Genomic DNA, 13,889 nt, shown 5'->3' with positions numbered 1-13,889 from the left:
CATTGGTTTATTTTTTTTAAACGGTCAACAAACAAAAAATTGTTTTGGTATTTCGTACGGGATGACTCAATGACAAAAGGTCATAGCCAGCTGACTCAACCCAGCCGTACGAAGCTCTTAAGTGTCTTCAAGTTATTTCCAGTTCCGGGGAAAACCCACCCGTCTGGCCACTGATGGTAAAACTTGGACACTCTCAAGATTGAACTGGAGATGATCTCAGTCTTTCTTCATGGAGCTACCCATGCCCCTTGTAAAGTGTTGTAAGTGGGGTTTAACTTGGGTCTCCATTGAGAAACCCAAGTTTCCTACCACTACATCACATTGGAAATGACGGTTTATCTTTTAAACTTATAAACCCAACACTATCAAGATTGCCTACAATGTTTGACATTTCAATTATAATTCGGCTCAACTCTCCTTAATTATAACAATATTCCGGGTCATATTGACAGAATTCCGCTACTGACACTTAAAAATGCTGCTTTCAAGGTCTCGTCGCTTCGGTGAATCACTTGTTAGAGCTTATGAAAAACAAGAAACAAAAAGGTCTTTGGAAACGTAAACACATGTCCGAACAATATTTTGAAAGAAGTAAAGATTCTATGTTTTAGGCGATTTCAAGATCAAAGATATTAGGGGTGGATTGGAAAAAATGATGTTAATTCGATGTGATAAACTTGTAAGTTTATATCTTGTAATGTTTTATTGAGGTGACTAGATATTTACCGACCCTTGTTTTTTTTATATAATACCACCTTTAAAATTAAATAAAGAAATAAAATTCGGTTCGGATACCTTAACAAAGAATGCAAAGTGATGAATTGATGGATTTGAGTCTGTAGAATAAAGAAAAGGCATAATCGGTTCGGTTTTATTCGGTTTTTTAAAATGGATAATCTAATTGAAACCGAAAAATCGGTTTTTCAAATAATTAACCTTCGGTTCGTTTTTTGTTTCGACTTGGATTTTTTCGGTTAGTCGTTTCGGTTTGGTTTATTCGGTTTTCTGCTCACCCATACTATCTACATACGTAACATACAACCTGGAAAAAGGATTGGACTTGTATGGCATGAGCCTAGCGCATTATATGTAATTGCAAAAAAAAAATGGAAAGAAAAAGGAAAAATTACAAGTAAAAGAAATATGTATGTGTGGTTTTTGTAGCATGTTCCCAGAGACATCGGACCATCTTATGAGTTATGGTGACTTGTAGGTTGACGGAGTGGATTTGGGTGGTTATTCTTATTAACCACGGGTCAAATTTCCGGTGTCATCGGAAACACCAAGGGGCTAATGGATCTCCCAAGTATATGTAAAAGAAATAAGATGGAGCGTGAGATTATACAAGCAATCTCTTGTGTTACTTGTTGGTTGATTTGAAAAAAGTGAAAGTGTGGATTACCGTGAACCCTCTCCCCCTTTATATACTCATCGCAATGAATGCGATGAATTTAATGCGGAGGAGAGAGAAAAGAGCTGGTGCAATGAAACTATGACACGTGGAAAAAGCAAGCTGGCAACAGCTGTTGACGGGACGCGCGCCGTAAAATCCGCACCCACGCGCCCGAAAAATCGCGCCCACGCGCCTGAAAAAGCGTCTGGAATGACCATATACTGTCACGTCGCCATAACTTCCTGCACGTCCTGACACTGTCAGAAGAAACCGTCGGACGACGTTTCAACAGTTTGGACTGCTCTTATCCTTTCACCAACTCTTCGAATTTCAAAAAGATTCAAAAAGATTCAAAAGTAAGCGGGACTATACCCCTTACCTTGGCAACCAAGTAACTATAAGACAGGTGCGAGTACAGTGTCAAGGCAAAACCCTTCACATACTTAGCACCCGCAGGGAATGGACGCCAAGAATACCTTGGAAGTAAGATAACTATAAGACGAGTGCAGGTACAGTGTCAAGACGAAACCCTTCACATACTTAGCACTCGCAGGGAATTGAAACCAAGAAGGATCGTCTGGGCCATGCTTGCGGAAAGGGAAATAACATCCTCGCATAGCGGGAACGTTGAGAACTAGATTGTTTGAAGCTCCAGGATGGAATTGGTTCTTTAACATAATTGATCACTATGTTTAAAACTACCAAAACCTCGTGGAGAATCTACACAAGTGAAACTCAACGCTCCTGACTTCCGAGGAGGTTACACACCTACCCGCATCATACCCAAAGATCAAGCAGAAAAGTCGGGAATTTCTGCACGTGACATTAGGGAAACCGCGGGAAGAATCCCCACGGACAACCTTAAAACTAAATCCTTTTCAAAACCCCTTGCTTAAGTCCAAAGTTCACCTCACTTATTAACAATTCATGAGAAGAACATTGGACTGGGGGGGCTTGAAAAGGTAGGTCCCAGCAGAGCCCAGTTGGACCCGCAAGACTCACCTTGAAGAGGGACGTCTGCGCAAGGACCAACTGGTTCCGCAGGACCCACCATGCTCAGAGATGAAGACCTTACGCGCAGTACGCCAGCTGTTCCCGCAGGGAAAGCCTCCCAATGGTGAAGTACCCCGCCTGTCCCCGCAGCTGCGGATACAAGCCATCAGGGAAGGCTACCCGCACTAATAGCAAGGCTACATGCACAAGGCACTAACTCTCAATAATTCAGTGTCACCTGAAGGAATGAGCAAGGCGGGAATACTCCCGCCCAAATGAGCTAGTCCGTATGCTTCTGGAAGATCTTTTGTACTATACCTGCCAAGGTATGGACAAAATAGACAAGATCTGACCAAAGCAGCCCATGAACCAATCACAGGGTGACAGCTCACCGACAACAGTACGAAGAGGAGCATGCTCTAGTACTGTTTGTCACTATTAGCCGCTGCCTACTCACCAACCCTTGTCGTGGCACGCACATAGCCTGCAGTTGGTGGAAAGGGAACAGTACACAGCCGGCCTTGTCACTATTAGCCGCTGCCTACCCACCAACCAGCATGGCACGTGTGTAGCCCATAGTTGGTAGAACAGGAATATTATACAGCTGGCTGTACCTGCTTGGAAACCTACCTTCGGCTATAAATACTCCAACACATTGGAACGGTATCATCATCTTGTATCTTACCTTCACTAGCTATTTCTCTCAATATACACTTATATTCAGAGCAATCTAGTCTGATTCTCACGCCGGATGGTGGTCACAAGGAGGAACCCCCCCTTTCTCAGTGACGAGCTCACGGTGTCTGTTTTGCAGGTCATCTGAAGAACATCCTTCTTTGCCGGACCTAACCCTCGTGGGAAACATTACTTAACCCCTAGATTATCCATAATCTGCCCGGGGTCACCTAGTGTTTCTTCAGGAACGATAAGGCTTTCAACAACGTGCCAATATCAATAGTCAAAGTGGTAAATGATACAAAAGCGACCTCTTTCATGTGGGTGATTAGGTGAAGCACAAAAGTAGAAAATCGGGCTTGGAATGAGATAAATGATGCATGTTTAATTTTAAAATTTTTCCTATTTAATTCGTTGTTCTATTATTGTCTGGTGTGGTGGTTAATTTGTATTGTAAACTTGTACCTTTGAGAGCTCCTTGCAACTAGCAAGTTGCTCCCTTTTTTCCTTTTAATGATACTGGCCTTTTAAAAAAAAGGAATATATAATTAATAAAAATAAATAAATAATTAAAGGATGGTTAACGTACGAATGAAATTAACGTGCTAAATATGATAATCAAGTAAAGTAATTATTTATACAAGTAAAGTAATTATCTAATTACATCATAGAGTAATTACATAATTATTTTATGATGTAATTAGATAATTACTCTACTTGTATATATAATTACTCTACTTGATTCTCATGTTTAGGACGTTAATTTTATTTGTATTTGATCCAAACCCTAAATAACTATAAGCCAATATTCAATTCATGATACATGTATTTTAGTTATACTAAAAAATGAATAATTAAATAGGTTAAACTCGTATAATATATTGTATACGTATTTATACATAATATAGAGAGAGACTACTTGTTTTAGATTATCTCTATCACACACGAGTTAGTACTTAAAAGGCATCATAAGATGATAAATCATTTTTTTTCAAACACCTATTTATTAACTTCAAATGATCTTCAATAAAAAAATTATGAGTTCTATTTTCACTTAACACATAATGCAAATAGATTAATAGATGTAAAAAAAAGATATTAGCCGTTTAAAAAAACAAAAACAACTTTAAATGGTGCTCATTTCTCTTATTAAATAAAGTTGACATTTGGAGATCGAAAATGGCCAAATGAAAATGGTCTTTGAATAGTGCGTACATGTGCATTTATAGCTCATCCATCATCACTAAAAAAAGGTTCATTTAGGCTTGTAAATGACATCACAAAAATTCGTTAGAGTTCTACACTTAGAAAAAGAGTGGTGGACTGGTGGGTGTTGTTACGAGGATTGTGCGGGTTGGGTGCCACCTCAATCGATATTGTTAAGGAACACCGTCTCATCCCATGCGGTTTTGATGTTGTATGGGGATCGGGATCCACGGTAGGATGTTGGTGATTATGTCGTTATGCAATGACTAGTTAAAAATAAAGTATGCTAAATTTAAAAACTACATAAATATCATTAACACAACAAATTTTTACACATCAATATTCATCTTAAGCTTTAGTTTTTACACTTTTATTCTATCAGCTTTAATTTAGTCGAACAATCCACTAAACGTTTTGTACTTCTTCAAACTAATCCTGCAAATGCATTGCTATGAAGAAAATACAATTTGCACTCAGCAGACAGTCTTTTTGAAAGTCAAAGACGTAAAAACATTGAAAGCTAGGTTTCCATGATACTAGTTTGGGGCATGAAATTAAAGATCACATTCATGCTTTTGGGTTCTTGGACATATATGTTCATTTTAATAATCAGGTCTGTTACTTTTCTCAGTTTAGCCGATTTTAATTAGTTCTTTTATTTGGTAGACGAATGGTTTGTTTTCATCTCACCTCTCTAAAAGATTATGAATAGCTATACTATGACTAGGGTTTTCAGTGAAACGTTTTCTTTTTTTGTTTGCTTATGGTACTTTTAGCGAGAGATCGATCGATCGATCTAGAATACATACCAGAAAAGGAAAAATTATGAAGCATATGAGTTATATAACAACGTTATTTGAATTCAAAGAGACGTACACACAACAATAGATATATCTTCTTGAAAATAAAACAATGTTTTTTATTTGTTATAGTTTATTTATTATGCTTCTAAACATCCAACATCTTCCTCTTCACTGCACCCTACAAAAAAATCAGCATTTACCACATTAAATGAAACACAAATTTTGTAAGAAAAATGACCAAAATGTTTATTTGACCAACTTTTTCTAATAATGCTCACCCTCAATCTTATCTGACCTAGAAAAATCTCGTTGGAAGACAAGAAAAATCCCGTCAAAAGACGAGAAAACCCCATTGAACATTGAGAAATTTCATCGGACTTCTAAAAAATCATGTTGGAAATCCATAACAATCTCTAAGACAGAATTCGGTTGGTTAAAATTCTTGTCGAGTAATGATGTGGTCGATGGTTTTAGGGCGGACATTTAAGGGATTAGCTGGTCAAATCGACATTTTATTTTCTTTGACTAGTCAAATGAACATTTTAGTCTTTTTCCCAATATTGCATGGTTGTATGCATATACTAAAAGCAACATATATATGATAATATGAGAACATACTAGCTGCAGTCCTCGTTCGGGCTGATCGTGAAATTGAGGTTCACACCACACAAATCAGGGAGTTCGGCTGCACTAGCTAAGTTGATGCCAGGGGTGGTAGCAGTCGTAGCCTTTACGCAGGCACAAGCAGCCTGACTATTGACGGTTGACACTCCTGCCATCCCGCTACAACACGCGGGTGACGGGTCCCCACCATTGGTTAGGAAGTCAAGGCATGGGGCCAAGCCAGTGGTCACTTGAGCACAGGTAAATATACCCTGAGCCTCTACATTGGGTGCAACCACCAACATGCAAGTTAGCACTACACCTACAAACATCATTACCATCCTTGCCATTTTTAAGGTTGCTGGAAACTTAGGCTTTTTTTTTGTATGATTAAAAGGTTGTTGGTGCTAGACAACGTTGTCCATGGTTACAATATATAGATCCATGTCTATATGTGTATTAATTAATATTAGGAGCCCCCCCCCCCCCCCCCCCGGGTCTAGGTTAATTGCGGTTTAATGTTAATTTTAAGTGAACCACTAATCTCGTTGACATGGGAGGCCGGCTATATAGAGTACGAAAAAAAAGCATGTTAGGGATGAATGCGTGTTCATCGCCTCAACCCCTTTGGCCCTTGAAACTAGGGATAAGATCGGTATAATACCTATAACAGGGCCGGCTTAACGATTTTGGAGACCTAAAGCCTTATAAATTGTTGGAGCCTTTTACAAAAGTGATTTGATATAAACCTTCCTCCTTTACCCGGGCTTGGGACTGGCAATAATAAACTAAAAAACTTATAGTTGCGGCGGAGTTAATTTTTTTTTAGTTATTATTATTATTATTATTATTGAAGCCCCATTTGATTGGATATAAACCTTCCTTCTTTACCCGGGCTTGGGACCAGCAATAATAAATTAAAACGCTTATAGTTGGCGGAGTTAAAAAAAAATTTAGATACTATTATTATTATTATTATTATTATTATTATTATTATTATTATTATTGAAGCCCCATTTGGTTGGAACGTTTGATCTTGGAAAGATGCAATCGCCAATTCGGTTTCTTGAATTGAAGACGTAGCCGATGCTGTTAATGATTCCTCTTATTTTGTTAACCTTATATAAAACAATAATATCATTATTTATTTGACATAAACGAAGAAGCAGACATTCAAAAAATAAACATAAGTAATAAAAATTATTTTTTTTGAAAAAATGGGGGCCCAAATATAGTGGAGGCCTCAAGCTAGAGCTTGGGCTCCATTAACTATTCAACTGGCCCTCCTATAATATCCATAACAGCATCTGTACTCGTAGCCGATTGTTTTGTCTTCAAATCTCCAAACAAAGAAGAACAAATAAGCTGAATTGGTCGGGGTACCGGTATGAGTGCCTGTCGGGTACCAAATTCTAATTTCGCAATCAAAGCAAAACCTAAAACTAATAAACCATAATACCTGAGTAAACCGTAACAGTTAATATAGTGATAGGTACAATACTAATACTTCGCAAATCGTGATACTTCGCAAATCGTGATACGCTCAATAATAGATATTAAATATAGATAATCTCATCTAGTGACCGCTTCGGACCCCCTTAAACCAAATGTTGCAAATGAACCAACTCACTAAGGTTACATGTTCAGACTCATTTTTTTTATCATCAATTTCGGCTCCTCTCTTAGAATACGACGAGAAATGTAATAACATTTTAACCATTTCTAGCAGTCACTTATTTCTGAGAAAATTATATAAATCATCCCTATGATTTATATAAAGTTTTAATAAATTTTTTATAAAAAGTCTTTGATAGCAACTTGTTGCATGAATGGTGCATTAGCCGGTTCCAATTTCGATTTGTTTACAAAACTAATCCTATTAATACTCTACTAATATGTAAAATTCAATTTACACTGATCGAGTAGATAACTTCTAAGGATGTTAATGTTAAAGACATAAAAACATTGGAAAGTAGATTTCATTGTTACTACTTTGGGCTTTCGTTGCGTCGGTACGAATTGATGCAAGTCACCAAATTGTAAACATGGACGATGAATTTGGATTGAATAACTCACAATCTATAACCAGAAAAGTGTAACTTTAAAACTGATTACAAACTCATAACCATAAACACAACTTTGATAAGGTTATGTAGACCATGGCTCGGTACAATTATAGATGAACTCGAACTCCTAATTAAAAATTACATAAAACTCACATGTTTATCTACTAATCTAATTAGGTGTCATAAAATAAAGAGGTAAGTGATTATTTTCATATGTGCGGTTTGCTCAATTACGCAAATTTAGTACCATTTTTGAATTCATTGAAACTGAATACCTGACATTTCAAAAACATGTCATTTTAATATTATTATTTTTTTCTAATTCCGTCTATTTTGTCCGTTAAGTCAGGGGTAAATTGGTAATTTCATCTGTTTTATTTATTCTATCTTTTGATTTAAGTATCAATTTCATACTTGTAGTTTGTTCGATTACGCAACTTTAGTACATTTTTTAAATTTATTGCAACTGGATTAGGTTTGGATACATATGCAAACTAAAAGAGACATTACATATTATAATTAAAAGGTGAGTGACTCAAATTGTGTGCTGTGAAACTAGTGGGATGTAACTAGTTTTATACCATGTGAATTATTATTGTCACTTAGTATATCTTATGCAATTATATGCGTGATCAAATATTAATTAAGGTGTCGTTTCTGTTAACTATATGTTGTTACAAGGAGTAAATTATTATAATGAATGGGTTTGGTTTGTATTGATTAAAATTCTTACAGTTAGGTGTTTTTATATAAATTGTTGATTATGGTAAAACTTAGCAATATCATATTGTTTAAACTCATAAGAAAGAATACAAACTTATCTGAAAATTCAACTTGTTTCCAAATTTTAACCTGTTTTTAAAATATACATAGTAAATTAACGGAGTATCCGTCTGGGGCGTTTTATATATGGACGGAAAGCTCTATGAGTCTATTTCTCTTGGATTTTTAGTTTAAAACGAAATACTTAACATAAGGGGGTAAAATACTGAATTACTACAGCTGCACAAATATGTTTTTAAACAATAAATGGTATTCCCAACATTATTGGAAATTAACCAAGAATGCGTTAAATTTGATTTGTATGTGGATGTAACCCTCAAGGTGTTCATATTTAATTACATGAGAGTATTCACATCTCATTTCATATATTTTTCCAATAATTTAGCTAAAAAACACCATTTTATAAATTTATCTATCATTTTTCAACATTCTTCCACATTCTATTCCCTATTCATATCCATAAATTAATTCTTTATTATTTTTCTCCCTTTTGTCTTATTATATAGTAAATGGTGATTGGGAGATATGTGATATATTATATGGTATGGATAAGAAATGAGTCCTTGTATTTAGGGATTTACTTTAGTTGTCATATAACTCATCCATATAATAGGGAATGGATTGGAGAGGTGATTTTGATGATTTTCTTAAAATTACCCTAAATTATATGGGTTTAACAACTTTAGAGAATTGGTTAAGAATGCTCTGATAAGTGAGTAGTAGCTTGATATTGTCACACCCTCAAAGTCCACTAACGGAGTTTTACCGTCAGAGGGTGTGAACTAACAGGATCGGAATCATCAGTTATAATCAAACCATAAAAACGTTTAAATGAAAATAAGTGTGGAAGCGTAAAACCATAGAAACAATGTTACGTCACGCAGGACGATTTAAAACCAATGATAACAGTTAAAAGTAAGTTTGCATAGTTAAAAGTTTTTCAAGCAATGCATGTTCCTAAACCGCGCGCCCGCCTCGGCTACCTGAGAATAACATACTAAAAGTGTCAACACAAGGTTGGTGAGTTCACAAGTTATATAAAAATAAATCGTTTAGCGTTTGCGTTCAGCGTTACAGCGTTTTGCGTTACAGCGTTACAGCGTTTTGCGTTACAGATAGTGTTATGTCAATCATATATCGATAGGTAGCTAGTCTATACAACAAGTATTACTAAGTGTTCGACACCGAAGCTGACTCGTTTATTAAGTGCCTTGTCACCAGGTCCTCCAGACCATGGTACGTGTTAGCCAAAATTACACCCGCTCGACCTCCAGTCGAGTTTAGCATTGGGTGGGGTTTGTCAAACCCAGTAGTACTACTCAACAGTGACTTGCTATTCAAAATACTAACCGGTTTGATGTGTAGGACTTCAAATGTTTCGTTTGCCACTTAGCCTTTACAAGTGATATATAATTTATAACAAAATCTTAAATGCGTTGTGGAGTATGTTATCTCCCCCAAGTGAAAAGCGTTTGAAAACAGTTTAAAGAGGGGAAAGTGAAACTCACTGTTTGCGAAGAATTTCCCAAATTAAATCACCAAGATGCGAGTCACCGAAAAACTCTCTCTAGCGTTCTAAAACAATAAAGAGATTTTTCTAAGTGTCGGAATATTATCGAGTCTCTAGACCCGGCACATAATACCTATGCACATAACATGTTTCGTGTTTCGTTTGTGAATCGTGTGTGACTTTAACAAGTGTATTTGTGACACATTACATGTGTAAGCAATCATATACGTGTCATGTATTCATAAAGTACAATCAATTAGCAGTTATTCCCCGCAAGGGCATTTTGGTCAACAAATAACAACTAACTAGCCATTATTCCCCATGAGGGCAATTTGGTCAAATCATGGCAATCAATTAGCAATTATTCCCCGCAAGGGTATTTTGGTCAAAACATAACAATTATATAGCAAGTATCATGTTTCATGCATTTTTACACAACTCAGCAGCTAGTTTCACCGAGAAAGAAATCCTACTAGAAAGATTGTACTATTTCACCAATCATAGCATTTCAATTAATTTACCAAAAATCATCACAGAAGCACATATGTCTTAGGTTTCCAGAACATATTTTATTATATTTTTATTCCACATAGTTTTCTCACAATCATCAAATCATTACAGCAAACTCATAACAGTCAAATTCATGCGCAACAAAATGTTATTTGCAATTTCCGTTAAACGAAAAATCCAATAAATGCAAGACCACTTGGGTTAGGTTCCTAACTCAATAAGTCAACTTCCAGAAGTGGAACCAACCCAATTGGTCTCGTAGTTCATGAGATATAACATTTACAAAACAACCTAACAGCAGGTCTAACAGCTCAGCTTTGCACAACGTTTTTGTAAAATCATAAAAGTTAACTTCTGCTTGTCCAAAAATTACAAATTTATACTTTATAGAAACTAGACTCAACCTAGTTTACTGTAGTACCAATAATCTCAACCAATTTTCAAGTTTACACTTCGTTACAGTCACTTAAACATCATATACACATTCTGTCCAGAAACTGTTTGCATCCAAACTCAACATAATAACAATCTATGAACTATCATGCATTCATATAACCCTCTAGACTCCATAAACACCATCCATGCACATCAATTACACATTACATTCAAGATTAGGGTTTTTGTTTGAACTCAAATCAAAGACACAACAATCAACATGTTACAAGATCAATTCTACTTATCAAATCATTACTCAATCAACAACAATCATATTGATTACATGTATTCATGAAATCGGCAGCTTAGGGTTTACAATTAACCCAACAAACATCAAAATCAAGTAACAAGGATGTAAAGGATGATCAATTATACCTTCCTAGCACCTAGTTCTTCAATCAAACACTTGATTTCTTGCTTGTATGTGTGTGTATAGTGGACGGCAGCCAAGGGAGCAAGGGAGGGAGGGGCCGATCGGACTTGTGGGGTTAATAATAATGAGTTAGGGTTGATTGTTAAGGATATATTTATAAACATACAAGTTACACTCAAGTCCCTCTACTTTCAATTGTTGTTTTTCTAACTTAACTAACTAGTTTACATCTTGAGTTAATGTTCATAACCATGTTATCACGTAACACATAAGTCTAACACATAATTATCACATAATTACTGTTTTGACGTTTTTCGTTTATTCATCAATCGTTTGCGTTTCGGTGCAAATCCCGAAAGACTACACATGTAGTAAGTGTTAAGCGTCATTTAAACCCTAGTTTAAATGTAATGAAGTGTGCGTTATAGATTCAGTGATCTTAAGTTTGAATTGACGGAATTGAGTTAACGGAGTTAACCAGAAATTGACGATTGTCACAGATATGGGGTGTGTAAGCTAAACTAGGGAGTCATGATAGATGTTGTGCCCCATATGTGCAAATACGCATCTTTCACTGTTTCCTGCTTGTGAATGAATAACAATTGTGTTGTTAAACATATGTGAAACGTTGAGGATGTTGTGAGTACAAACATAATAAGGGTTTGTGTTGGGATAACATCGAAATAATAATCGTGTATGTGGTTGTGTGAAATACAACTTGTAAACGGGGAGTAATGATGTTTTATTATAATAGTGTAATTATTCTACTTATGTTGTGTTTTGTAGTATATTGTTATTCTAAGCTAAGAAGAGCAAAGTTGCGCTTAAAACTACTGAATGGAGATTTTTCATTGGGATGGAGTTGATATACTTCAATTATAATATATAATTGAATATCAAATATACATGGTATGAGGACTTGGTTTAGACTAATCTATTGTATAAATTTGGATGTGGCTCAATGATAGATCACTTACTTTACTAGTGAAAGGTATGAGGTTCAAACTTCACTATCACCAATTTATATGGGAGATATGAGGGATGACCTTGGCTTGCCAGGGTATGAGTCCTGATCTCACCCGGTTTTACCGGCTCCTCGCTGTCGTACCATTTGGCAGGCGTGGGGGTCGGGTTTTATCCGGTGAATCCCTCAATAGGTGGACCGCTAGGGGCTCCGTTCGTCCGGTTGGTGGTTATATGTCAGAGTTTGGAGTACAACTCCCATGTCATTTTTATTAAGAGTTTATGTGTCCATGGATGTTTTATCATTTTTGAATTTGGTGTGTTTTGATAAACGGGAGTTGTGTTTATACGGAAAATCCGTAATGTGAATGGGACATGTTAGATTTTTAACAAAACTCGTGTTTGTGACAAGTGTAGTCGAATTGTTTATCGGTATTTAGAATACATAGAAGTTATACCTTTTGATATATAATGTTTAAGAAAAAGTGCCTAAATTACGCACAAGTCTTTAACAACATGTTTACGAAATTAAGGTGTAACACAAATACTTAGTCTATTGTTTTTTCTTGATTTTATACACTCATAAAATCATATAAATCGATTAATGACTACCCTCTAAGTACAGAGGGTTACTATTTCTTTTATCAAATATTTCTTTATTATAGAGATTCCTATGAAACGAGGTTATAAAAAGAATAAAAGTGTAAAAGCTCCCATGTGAGCGCTCTTATACTTGCATCTTGCAAGATTCGAACCATCGACTATTTTTTTACATGGTTTGTATTTGTACAATTGTACATGCTCCGAGACATGCCTTATACGACTATCAAGAATTTTAATCGTTTAATTTAGGTTGTTGGTTTTCGTCGCTAAGTTTTATAACATATTAACATCTTTTACCTTTACTCTCTTTCATAACAACATACATCACTTTTCCTAATTTTTCTTTTTTATTTCTCTAATGTAGTGGTGTTGTCTTAAATTCCTTTTTTTTTAATAAATAACACTAATAAGTTTGTTTAATGACAAAAAAATGTAACTATAAAGAAAATACATTTCTTTATTTTAAAAAACAAACCTAAAGTGCATGAAGTTTCTTTAAAATAAAGATAAATATCTGCATTCCCATCTCCGGTCGACTTTTGCTCGTTACATTACATGTTTTAACTGTTTAAAAGTTGAATAAAGTTGAATAATAATTAATGAAGTCACACCTTGAATAATAATATACAGTATAATGGTAGACTTTCCTTAACCACTTTAATTAAATTTTTCTAGCGACAACGTACTCGCCTTCCTTCCATGTAGAAACTTTTACTATAAATTTTTTAGCAACGTTTTGTTAAGAGATTCTTTTTTGCTAAGACCCACTTGTGGGGTTAATAATAATGAGTTAGGGTTGATTGTTAAGGATATATTTATAAACATACAAGTTACACTCAAGTCCCTCTACTTTCAATTGTTGTTTTTCTAACTTAACTAACTAGTTTACATCTTGAGTTAATGTTCATAACCATGTTATCACGTAACACATAAGTCTAACACATAATTATCACATAATTACTGTTTTGACGTT

The sequence above is a fragment of the Bidens hawaiensis genome, unplaced genomic scaffold (genome assembly GCF_021521415.1).
Source record: "Bidens hawaiensis isolate Kalapana, Puna unplaced genomic scaffold, B.hawaiensis_p1.1 tig00034021_1, whole genome shotgun sequence".
NCBI classification, from domain to species: Eukaryota; Viridiplantae; Streptophyta; class Magnoliopsida; order Asterales; family Asteraceae; genus Bidens; species Bidens hawaiensis.
The sequence above is the reverse complement of the archived record's forward strand: the minus strand, read 5'-3'. Positions refer to the sequence as shown.